The sequence below is a fragment of the Macaca fascicularis genome, chromosome 13, assembly GCF_037993035.2.
Source record: "Macaca fascicularis isolate 582-1 chromosome 13, T2T-MFA8v1.1".
In the NCBI taxonomy this organism is placed as follows: domain Eukaryota; kingdom Metazoa; phylum Chordata; class Mammalia; order Primates; family Cercopithecidae; genus Macaca; species Macaca fascicularis.
In genome coordinates, this window is record NC_088387.1 from 5,625,452 (window position 1) to 5,637,530 (window position 12,079).

Consider the following 12,079-nt stretch of genomic DNA (forward strand, 5'->3'; position numbering starts at 1 on the left):
CCCGCGCACCCAGCGCAGCCCTCACGTGGCCCCGCCCCGCGCCCGCCCCCGGTGCCGCCCCAGCCTCCGGCCCCGCCCCCGACCGCCCCCACCCCGCGGCTCCCGCGGCGCCTCCCGGGTTTCCGCGTCCCAGGCGCTCGGGCGCGCAGTTCCGGAGTGGAGGGAGGAAGTCCAATCCTGCGCCAGGCTCCCTCCTTCCCGCCCCGCCGCGCTCCCAAGGCGAACTCGGGAGAGCCACGGTCCATGACCTCGACCTGAGACGTGGAGGAGGAACAGGGAAAAAGCCTTCTCGCAGCTGCAGGTTGCCCCACCGAGGGCATTTCTCATAGGGGGCGGGGGGCAGAATGCACGCCAGAAAACCTGAGTGCGCTGGGTTTTTAAAATAGCAACAGCAACAAAAATTACAAATAACCAAAAAATAGCGTAAGAATTAAAAACAGTTATGTTCCAATGTTTTTAATACTTGGTTCACGTTTTGGATGCTCTCCCCAGGGATCCGACGGCGCTGCGGAGGCGGCAGCGATGTTTGGGATCCTAAAGAAAGCATCAGACCGGACTCAGCTCTGGACGTCCCTCGAGGGGCCTGGTGGTACCGATAGTAGGGCCACCACGGTTGGTGCCCTGCCTAGAAATAAAACCTTTGTTCCGAGAGAAATTGAAAAGCTGGAAAACATGGAGTAGGCGATGTGAAGAGAAGCTACAGGGAATGTAGAGGTCAGGTTTTAAATGCGTATTTCCTCAAGGATGCTGTGGAAGCAGACATAAGGTGGCTGGCCTGGAGCAGGCTGGGGGACCTCCAAAGATCTCCACAGGGAGGCAGTTACATTCAACACCCTACCTGGCAAAAGAAGACCCCATCAAAACATCCCTGACAGAACGTGACTGAACTGGAAGTCAAGTCAATCCTGACAACCCCACCCCCACCCCCAGGACGCCTGGGAACTGAGGGAAGCGCCCCCAGAAGGGAGCAGCTCAGAAACCCTGACCAGAGCTGGCGGACAAGAACCCTGTGGGCGGGGGACAAGAACGCCCACCCAGAGGCCAGGAGAGAGAGCATGGTCCAGGACTGGCAGCCACTAACAGATAGCCTCTGAATGAAACTGAGGAAGGAAGTCAGTGACAACCGGGACTATTAGGGTGCACCAGGGCGTATGGAACAGTCAGGGACGGTAAGAAAACATTCCTTCCAGAGACATTTACTGGCACCTCCGGGGCAGACACACTGCCAGGCCCGGGAATCGCAGAGATGAACTGGGATTCTGTCTGCCCTGAAGAACTCACAGGTAGGAAAATGAGTCAGAAAAGAGCGGTAGGTTTCCTAACAGGAGGCAACGAAGGGAGGGCAGTGAGCAGAGAGCAGTATGCAGACCGCGTGGTCAGTTCTTGGGGAAGGAGTTGAGCAAGTCCCACAGAACAGCTGTTGCTAGACTAGAACTTAAAAATGAATATGACTTTGACAGGAGGTCAAGTAGGGGAGGTCATGTCTGGTAAATGGATCACTGCAGATGACCTTGTGGTTTAGAGCAGCCTCTGGTGGCTGACAGCCCCAAATCGAATCCTGCAACTGCTGCTAATTTAGCTGTGTGATCTTGACCTTGGGCAAGATACCATCTCAATGAGCCTCAGTTTACTCAACTCTAAAATTAGGATAATCAGAGTGCCTCCCTTTTAGGAACTATCAAGAGCATGCTGTAGTAAGTACAACACAAAGTACTCAACATCAGCCATTATTATTAAATGTTCAAAAACTTTTGAAACGGTGCACACACACTCACTCATATTTTAAAGATTATTCAGCTCTCATCTGCCAAATATTAAATATGACAGAAGCACGGAGAGGGATATGAAAGTCATTGGGAAGGCATGGGAGGGTACTATGAGGGACTGTGTTTCTATTCTCTCTCTCCCACCTCCTGCCTGTGCCATTACCCAAGTCAAATAGAAGCCAGTAGGAGGCAAGGGAGCGCAGGCTGCAGTCTGTGGCAGTCAGCCTCCCAGGCACGCAACAAGGCGATGTGAAGAGGAGGGTGAAGAGGGGATCTGGAGGAGCGGGTGGAGAAGTCCAGCAGAGCCCTAACCACTTCCCGCTGTTGCTCATCTCTATGTGCTCATCACCCTTGATGGGGTTCCAGGTTGACTTGTCTCCCCAGATTTGAGGTCCTAACTCCCAGCAACTCAGAATGTGACCTTATCTGAAAAAAGGATGATTACGGATGTAATTACTTAAGATCAGGTTATTAGGGCGGCCCCTAATCCATAATGACCGGTGTCCTTATAAAAAGAGGAAATTTGGGAAGATAAATCCACAAGGAGAACACCATGAGAAGATTAGAGTTGTGCTGCTGCGAGCCAAGGAACTGCCAGAAGCCGGGAGAGAGGCCTGAAACAGATCCTTCCCTGCCGACAACCTTGATCTCAGATGTCTAGCTCCCAGAACTGGGAGATAATACATTTCTGTTGTTTAAGCTACCTCACTATTCGTACTTTGTTACAGCCGTCCTAGCATATTAATGCAGTTGCCTCTGTAATTCTGCCCACAGCTGTTGAGCAGCAAGTTTCTTCAACCTTTCGGAGATGGACTGCATTTCCTACCAAGACCCTGGCTGATAGCGGAGTGACCCCAGGAAACAGTTTCTCAACGGGGATTCTGGCTGGGTTACACGCAGATTCATGCGTGCATAGGGAACAAAAGGGATGCTAGTAACCCATGGCATACAGGGGCAGCAGGATTACTCCAGTTAGCACTGGGAGTAGTGTGAGGGGCAGATGGACCACAAAGCTTTGGGGGCTTTTGCTGCTGTTGCACTTGATTGCTATGGCAACAGTAATAATTATAAAGATTGTAGAGTGAAATGGATGTTTCTGACTGCTCTGGAGAGTTTTTGAACAACGGAAAAGATAAGCATGAAGTATTAAATTCTCATTTTAAGATAGATATGCTGAAATTCAAAGAACCATTTATCTGGGGTAGGCACGGGACAGACTAAGTTCATCTTCAGATACTAAATATAATTGTACAGATTACAGAATTGTGGCAAAGGTTAAGTGCTCAACCTCAGCAAGTTCTCTTGCTAAGATTAGGACACTGATTGGGAAGGAGTAGGACCATAGACTTGTGATAGGAACATTTGGACAGACACAGACAAAGTCAAATTCCCAAATCCCAAAGCCCCCTTGTGTATGGAAGCAGCCCTGCCTCCCCTGTGAAAGGAAATTCGCCTTCACTTAGATTAAGACCTTTCAAGACTTGACTGGGGCCTTTGCCTCCCACATGGATGCCTCTTCTCCTCCAGACTTGCCCCTGATGTACCTCATTGACTCCAGGACCATAACAAGAATAAACTCCCTACAGAGCCCAGAAAGATAAATGCAAGGTCAGCCAGAGAAGGGGAGGATGGAAATAGATTATATACCACAAAAGCTGGAAAAAAATCTTGCCCATATGTGTTGCAAAGAAGCTGAGAACTGTGTATGGGAATGGATTCTAAAGTGTTAGACTAAGGAGGATGCAATAGTAGGTTAGGCCAGGCATGGTGGCTCACGCCTGTATTCCCAGCACTTTGGAAGGCAGAGACAGGAGGATTGCTTGAGGCCAGGAGTTCAAGACCAGCCTCGGTAACACCGAGATGGTGTAGAGACACCATCTCTACAAAATATTTAAAAATTAGCCACGTGTGGTGGTGCACGCATGCCTCTGGTCCCAGCTGCTCAAAGGCTGAGGTAGGAGGATCATTTGAACCTAGGAGGTCAAGCTGCAGAGAGCTATCATGGCACCACTGCACTCCAGCCTGCTGACAGAGCAAGACCCTGTCTCGAATAAAAAAAATATATAAAGATTCAGCAAAATTTATGAATATGCATACACTCACTTGGGATTCATGATTTAGTGTGTTATATATTGGAGTGATTAAAATATTTTAGAAAATGTGGTGATGTTTCTTTTCTTTTTCTGTTTTTTTTTTTTTAATTGAGACAGAGTCTGGTTCTGTTGCCCAGGCTGGAGTGCAGTGGTGTGATCTCTGCTTGCTGCAACTTCCACCTCCCAGGTTCAAGCAATTCTCGTGCCTCAGCCTCCCGAGTAGCTAAGACTCCAGGGCACATGCCACCACGCCTGGCTAACTTTTTTTTTTATTTTTAGTAAAGACGGGGTTTTGCCATGTTGGTGAGGCTAACCTCAGGTGATCCACCTGCCTCGGCCTCCCAAAGTTCTGGGATTACAGGTGTGAGCCACTGCACCCAGCCAATGTTTCTTAATATACTATGAATATACAGAAAACGCTGAATACCTTAAAAGGTAACTTGTAGGAAACAGATCATAATGCACATGACTCCTGTCCAAAGCAATGCCAATAAACTTTGGTCCATAAAGATATCCTATAGAATATTAATTAGTTTTGCGTCCACTAGCAAATTCACTCGGCATTCCTGATTAATACCCATGTCTATACCTATATATCTGTTCTTCGAATTCTCCTTTGAACTAATCTTAACATTGTACTGATTGCCTCATTAATGAATGAGTTGAATAAAATCTTTGATCCATGTTCATTTTATATTTACAATGAGACTCACACTTTTAACTTTTTGGAAATTATTCTTTAGCAGTAAGACGACAGGGAAAAGGATTAGTAGGGTGTTGAAAATATTTTGTTGTAGTTGAAAGATGGAAAAAGGAGAAGCCAGGGACAATGGTTCACACCTGTAACCCCAGCATTTTGAGAGGTTGAGGCAGGAGGATCACTTGAGGCCAGGAGTTTGAGACTAGCCTGGGCAACATAATGAGACCCCATCTCTACAAAAAAAAAAAAAAAAAAAAAAAAAAGGAGAGAGAAGAGAAAAGGACCCTCAAGGCGGGGTGTGGTGACTCACGCCTGTAATTCCAGCACTTTGGGAGGACAAGGCAGGCGGATCACGAGGTCAGGAGTTTGAGACCAGCCTGGCCAACATAGTGAAACCTCATCTGTACAAAAATACAAAAATTAGCTGGGCATGGTGGCACACGTCTATAGTTCCAGCTAGTCAGGAGGCTGAGGCAGGAGAATCGTTTGAACTCGGGAGGCAGAGGTTGCAGTGAGCTGAGATCACGCCACTGCACTCCAGCGTGGCAACAGAGATTCCATCTCAAAAAATAAATAAATAAAATACAGAGAAAATGACCTTCAAAGTTACTTTCGCTCTCCTATCCAGGATACAAACACCCCACTAAACATACTCACTGGCCCCGAGAAGAGATACTAGTCCCTTCGACCTTGGCAAAACCTTGAGAAGTAGACCCAACCTCTAGGACACCTCCCTCCTCTGAGAGCACCCAAACCTCAGGGACATCTGCCTGCTGTGGTCCCCCTCACGTGGCGACTGGCAGACTGAGAAAGGTCATAGAAGGACGAGCACGTTGCACGTCCTGCCGTGGGATGGCAAGCATTCAGAGATGAAAGCGCACCACTCATTCCACACTTCACTGTCAGCGCTTGCTTGTAGTTAACATGAACTCAACTGGCAGGTGACTGGCCCAACTCATCATTGGTTTGGCGAGAAATACCAAAATCTCTTGTGCAGGGGAAGGAAACTGCACACACAAAGCCTATCCATGTGATGATGACTTCCACTTGGGGGTGAGGGGTGGTGCTGGGCCAGGACCTCTTTTCCTAGATCCAGGACCTGGCTCCTAGGTCTCTGTCCTAGCAGCCCAGCCTGCCCATGTCAGCTGTTCCAGACAGCATCACCAGCCCCTTGCCCTTCCCTTCCTACATGCAGAGGAGGAAGAAGGAAAAGGAGAGAGAAATGGGGAAGAAAAGGTAAATATTCTGAAAATGTTAGACCCAATACAAAAAAGCAATGATAAGGCATTTCTAGTTTTCCTTCACAAGTAATACTCTTATTTTATTATTATTATTATTATTATTATTATTTGGAGACTCTGTTTCTCTGTCACCCAGGCTGTAGTACAGTGGCATGATCTCAGCTCACTGCAACCTCTGCCTCCCGGGTTCAAGCGATTCTCCACGCTCAGTCTTCCAAGTAGCTGGGACCACAGGCATGCACCACCACACCCAGCTAATTTTTGTATTTTTAGTAGAGATGGGGTTTCACCATGTTGGCCAGGCTGGTCTCAAACTCCTGACCTCAGGTGATCTCTTGCCTCGACCTTCCAAAGTGCTGGGATTACAGGCATGAGCCACCACACCCGGCCCATAATTAATACTCTTTAGTTCTTAATAGAATTGTCACTTATGTTACCTACAAGCTTCTATTAGTGTCCAGATAGCTACTAAATGTAGTTTTTGGTTTTTCATTGATTTAATTTTTTTAATCTTTAAAATAATTTTTTAAATGTATGCTTTTGATATTATTGATTTCCTTTTGAAAACTGCTATCACATTTTCCTGGTTGACTTTTGGCTCACATTTCTAGCTTGACTGCTTGTCTAAATCATGATTTTGTATTTCCTCTTATAACATGAATGCTGTGAAGGGCAGATCATTGGCCCAGGCTGCAGGTTCTCTCCCACTTCTGACAGCTCAGTTGTAAGGTAACAGGCAGTGAAGGAGCCCTAGGTGTTGTATTCACACCTTCTGCCACAGTGCCTTCCATCCAATGGGTGCAAAACACACTCAAAATGAGTCACAAGAAGCCCAGGAATAAGCTAACAAGTTTCAAGGGATTTGCAAAGTCAAGAAACAGCCATTGAATATGTTAAACAGACCAGCACTGTGAGAGATTCCTGGGATTCAAAAAAAATTGTAGGCCTGGTGCAGTGGCTCACGCCTGTAAACCCAGCACTTTGGAAGGCCAAGTGGGGTGGATCACCTGAGGTCACGAATTTGAGACCAGCCTGGCCAACACAGTGAAACCCTGTCTCTACTGAAAATACAAAAATTAGCCGGGCATGGTAGCGGGCGCCTGTTATCCCAGCTACTCGAGAGGCTGAGGCATGAGAATTGCTTGACCTCAGGAGGTCGAGATTGTAGTGAGCCGAGATCACGCGACTGCTCTCCAGCCTGGGCGACAGAACGAGACTGTCTCAAAATAAATAAATAAATGCTGGATCCTGGCTTTATGTCGTAGTAGGATGAGTTTCCCCCAGGGGAAAAGAACACTGATGGAGGACTACTATATACTAAGCTCTGTGCTTGTACTTTCAACAGATGTCTCACTTATTTCTCACAATAAATCTAAAAGGAAGTTAAAATTAGTCCCATTTTACAGATGAGAACACTCAGCCCACAGAAAAGTTTAGAAACTTGCCAATATCACATATCCCCTACATGGCAGAACCAGGATTTGCTGCTAGGCTTTTCCAAATCTCAGCCCAGTGCTTTTTCCATTAATGAACAGTTTAAATTGGTTTCAGTCTTATTAATGGAAGCAGAGTGGCATCTATATTTTTCCTTAGCATTACTTTCAATAAAGATTAGAGCCATAGGCCGGGCGCGGTGGCTCAAGCCTGTAATCCCAGCACTTTGGGAGGCCGAGACGGGCGGATCACGAGGTCAGGAGATTAAGGCCATCCTGGCTAACACGGTGAAACCCCATCTCTACTAAAAAATACAAAAAACTAGCCGGGCGAGGTGGCAGGCGCCTGTAGCCCCAGCTACTGGGGAGGCTGAGGCAGGAGAATGGCGTAAACCCAGGAGGCGGAGCTTGCAGTGAGCTGAGATCCAGTCACTACACTCCAGCCTGGGCGACAGAGCGAGACTGCGTCTCAAAAAAAAAAAAAAAATTAGAGCCATCATCCAAATAACATGGGCTTCAAAGGAGGCAGATATGGATTCAAAAATCTCCTTTTCCTAGCTCCTAGCTATGCAACCACAGGTAAGTTCCTTAATCTCTTACAATTTCAGTTTCTTCACAGGGATACCTATGTCTCACTAAGATATTATAAGGCTTAAGTAAAGTAACCTAAGTCATACACCTACCTCAGGCTTGTCCTGTGCATGTCTTCTAAATAGCAACTGTTATAATCACCTCTGGGTTATTCCAACCCTAGCCCTGGGTGTACCTGTGACATGTCTCACCTCTGTCTGCAATTCTGAAATCACTTTTGTATCCTGCATACTGAGGGACCTTCCCCAGCATTCTCGCAAGCACAGTGAGAGTCAAGCACCCCAGGAAAGGATAATAGCAACTCAGAAATAATGACCTCTCCACATTCAATCTTTATTGCAAACAAACAGTTAGTTTGGTTATGTGTAACCACTAGGGTTTTTTTGCTAAATGTCAGTAGCCACTACTGGTTTGAAATAAGTGAGGGTGTAGATGTCCCCTTCATCACCACCGTATAACTCAAGATAGGTCATTTGTTAAAATGCAAGCAAGTCTCTTAAATTTTGCAGCACACTCAAACATGCATTAAACATGTATTAGAGGCCGGGCATGGTGGCTCACACCTGTAACCCCAGCACTTTGGGAGGTCGAGGTGGGAGGATTACTTGAGCCCAAGAGTTTGAGGCCAGCCTGGGCAACATAGCAAGATGGCAAGACCCTTTCTCCACACACACACACACACACACACACACACACACACACACACACACGTTTTTTAATTAGCTGGGCATGGTGGTATGTGCCTATAGTCCTAGCTACTCTGGAGACTGAGGCCAGATGGTCACTTGAGCATAGGAGGTCAAGGCTTCAGTGAGCCATGTTCATTCCACTGCATTCTAGCCAGGGTGACAAAGCGAGACCCTGTCCCAAAAAAAGGTACCCTCTAAATATATACACCTGCTATGTACCTCCAAAAATTTAAAAAAAAAATTTTTTTTTTAACTCATTTATTAGAAAGAGAGCCCAAGATAACCCTACATCCTGTTCTGTAAGCTCCTGAAGTCTCAGGTCGTTGACCACAACTTGCATTAAATGTTTAGCCAAAGTAAAAATTTGACTGTATCCTAGAAGTAACTTCATGGTTGGCACCAGGAAACCAGAATGCTTTGAGTCAGAAGCTGGACGTGGGCCCATTTAGGTCAAGCCTCAAATACCATTCCAGGAGGGGGAGGGACAAAGGCCTTGCTACTAACCAGTGTTTTGGGTTTTTGTTTCGTTTTTTATTTTCTGAGACGGAGTCTCACTCTGTTGCCCAGGCTGGAGTGCAGTGACGTGATCTTGGCTCACTGCAACCTCCACCTCCCAAGTTCAAACAATTCTCTGCCTCAGCCTCCCGAGTAGCTGGAATTACAGGCGCCCACCACCATGCCCAGCTAATTTTTGTATTTTTAGTAGAGATGGTGTTTCACCATCTTGGCCAGGCTGGTCTTGAACCCCTGACCTCGTGATCCACCCACCTCGGCATCCCAAAGTGCTGGGATTACAGGAGTGACCCCACTGTACTTGGCCAGTTTTTTTTGTTTTTGTTTTGTTTTTTTTTTCTGAGACAGAATCTTACTCGGTTGCCCAGGATGGAGTACAGTAGTGCGATCTCAGCTCACTACAACCCCCACCTCCTAAGTTCAAGTGATTCTCCTCTCTCAGCCTCCCAAGTAGCTGGGATTATAGGCACCTGCCACCACACCCAGCTAATTTTTGTATTTTTAGGAGAGAATACATGTTGGCCAGGCTGATCTCAAACTGCTGACCTCAGGTGATCCACCCATCTCGGACTCCCAAAGTGCTGGGATTGCAGGTGTGAGCCACCATGCCCGGCCTACCAACCAATTTTATCCAACCTACCTTCTCGAATGCAATGAATTTCACCAATAAAATTACTCTTCCAAAATCCCTTGGGATAATTAACAAAATCCTTGTCATCGATTGGAGAGAAAGACAGCTGGAGTATAGGCATTTTTGCTTTTTTTGAGATAGGGTCTGCTCTGTCGCCCCGGCTGGAGTGCAGTGGCGCAATCTTGGGTCACTGCAACCTCTGCCTCCAGAGTTCAAGTGATTCTCCTGCCTCAGCCTCCTGAGTGGTTGGGATTACAGGTGCCTACCACCACCCCCTGCTAAAAGTGTAGGCATTTAATTACATGTGCTCTAACGGCTCCAGGAGTGTGCATTCGTTATTGGGATTAGGGTATCTGATGCTGTCTGTAGAATGTGGATTGAAACCAGTGAGCATGCACATATATGTCATTTGATAGCCGGCACTAACATAGTTTAAAGTAAATTACAGCCAACCGTCTGTCGTCTAGGGCAGTTCACCCAACCTCTGCTTGCATTTCCCTATCTCCGTACTTATATTATGTCAACATATTTGAAAGGCTCCAACAAAAGTCTAGCTAGCATCCAGCTCCTCAGAATACCCTTCCCAAGACTTTCCAGGCTGCACCCAGGCCAGGCACTCCTCTCTGGAGAAACAAGGACAAGGAGAGGCCAAAAGAGATGAGGGGGCGGAACTAGGCAGGGAAAAGCAAATCTTAGGTTTCCTTTTTAGCTCTTTTTGCATCTCAAAACACACACACATTAGAATCTGAAAAATCATAACAAATGGCAATGATTGTGAGTCTGCACATGTGCCAAGGAAAATTACGGTAGGGAATGTACAAATGGCCCTGTCCTATTCCAAATTATTTCCCTATTTTACAACCAGTTTGTTTCATTTTTTTATAATTCAGAGAACCTATACTAAGAACCCCTACACCATAATAGTATTAAATCAAAGGACAAAACCTTGGAATGTTCTCTAATTAGTTCTGAAAGGTTACTAATCTTCAGCTGATACAGAATCTGCATTCTATTTCAATCATAAGCTCCTTAAGCAGAAAGAAAAGAATTTTGATTAAAAGGACCTTCATAAACTGGAATCTTCCCAAGGTACAAATTACACTGTTCTTTCTGAGAACCCAGGATTTGACCTGAAAATGTTTTCTTTGCATGTTCAGCCACCATTGAACCAGTAAGAGCAGGACATCCTCTTATCTGTCTGATTTCTGATTGTTATTCACCAAACTATATTGTGTCCTTTCCTCTTTCACTTCATCACACCTATTGATGTTAACATATTTTTTCTTCTAGATTTTAAGTATGTGTTGATTATCGTATTATTTAATCTACCCCCTAATTACCGAAATCTGTGTAAAACTATTCATGTCCCAATTATGTTATAACATGTGTAGTCTATGGACATGATATAGTTGGGATATTGGTCTCCTCCATATCTCAGGTTGAAATTTTGTAACCACATCAGAGCAGTCTGGTTCAACTATCATGTAATAAAGTTGAGTTATTTATTAGTTGCCGTGGACGCCCAGGTTGAAGGACAGGTAACCTGAGCACGCCCAAAGGAACCAAGCTTTGCAACCCCAGGAGGAACCTAAGTGCTCAAAGGAATAGGGACTAAAGTAAGAAGCCACGCTGCCCGGCAGAATCCAGGATCCAATCAGACTGAGCTCTGCCATCACCCCATGACAGGATTCAGTCAGATCATGCCTCCTGGCATCATCTCATTGCAAGATCTAATCAGATCACACTTCATTACCCTATACTTATAAAACCCAACCCAGGCCAGGCACGGTGGCTCACACCTATAATCCCAGCACTTTGGGAGGCCGAGGCAGGCAGATCACAAGGTCAGGAGTTCAAGACCAGCCTGACCAACATGGTGAAACCCCATCTCTACTAAAAATACAAAAATTAGCCGAGCGTGGCAGTGTGCCCCTGTAATCCCAGCTACTCATGAAGCTGAAGCAGGAGAATCGCTTGAACATGGGAGGCAGAGGTTGCAGTGAGCTGAGATGGCACCACTGCCCTCCAGCCTGGGTGACAGAGTGAGACTCCATCTCAAAAATAAATAAATAAATAAATAATAAAAATAAAACCCAACCCAAACCCTGCTTGGCAAGACAGATTTGAGCATTTCTCCTGTCTCCTTGGCAGTCGAATTGCAATAAAGCTTTTTCTTTTTTTCCATGCAGAGTCTCACTCTATCGCTCAGGCTGGAGTGCAGTGGCACAATCTCAGCTCACTGCAACGTCAACCTCCCAGGTTCAAGCAATTCTCCTGCCTCAGCCTCCCAAGTTGCTGGAATTACAGGCGTGCGCCACCATGCCTGGCTGATTTTTTTTGTATTTTTAGTAGAAATGGTGTTTCACCACATTGTCCAGGCTGGTCTCAAACTCCTGAACTCAGGCAATCCACACACCTTGGC

The 12,079-nt window shown here is 46.2% G+C and overlaps 1 protein-coding gene and 1 long non-coding RNA gene across 4 annotated transcripts in view; one reads left to right on the plus strand and one right to left on the minus strand.

Moving 5' to 3' along the window:
• The window catches only part of TBC1D8 (TBC1 domain family member 8), a 241,555-nt gene that overhangs the window by 132,305 nt on the left and 97,171 nt on the right, over window positions 1–12,079 (minus strand). The gene's annotated exons all lie outside the window — the stretch shown is intronic.
• LOC107127035 (uncharacterized) lies at window positions 117–4,548 on the plus strand. Its single transcript, XR_012421970.1, has 3 exons — window positions 117–301; window positions 493–1,283; window positions 2,541–4,548. It is a non-coding gene; the product is annotated as an uncharacterized lncRNA (long non-coding RNA).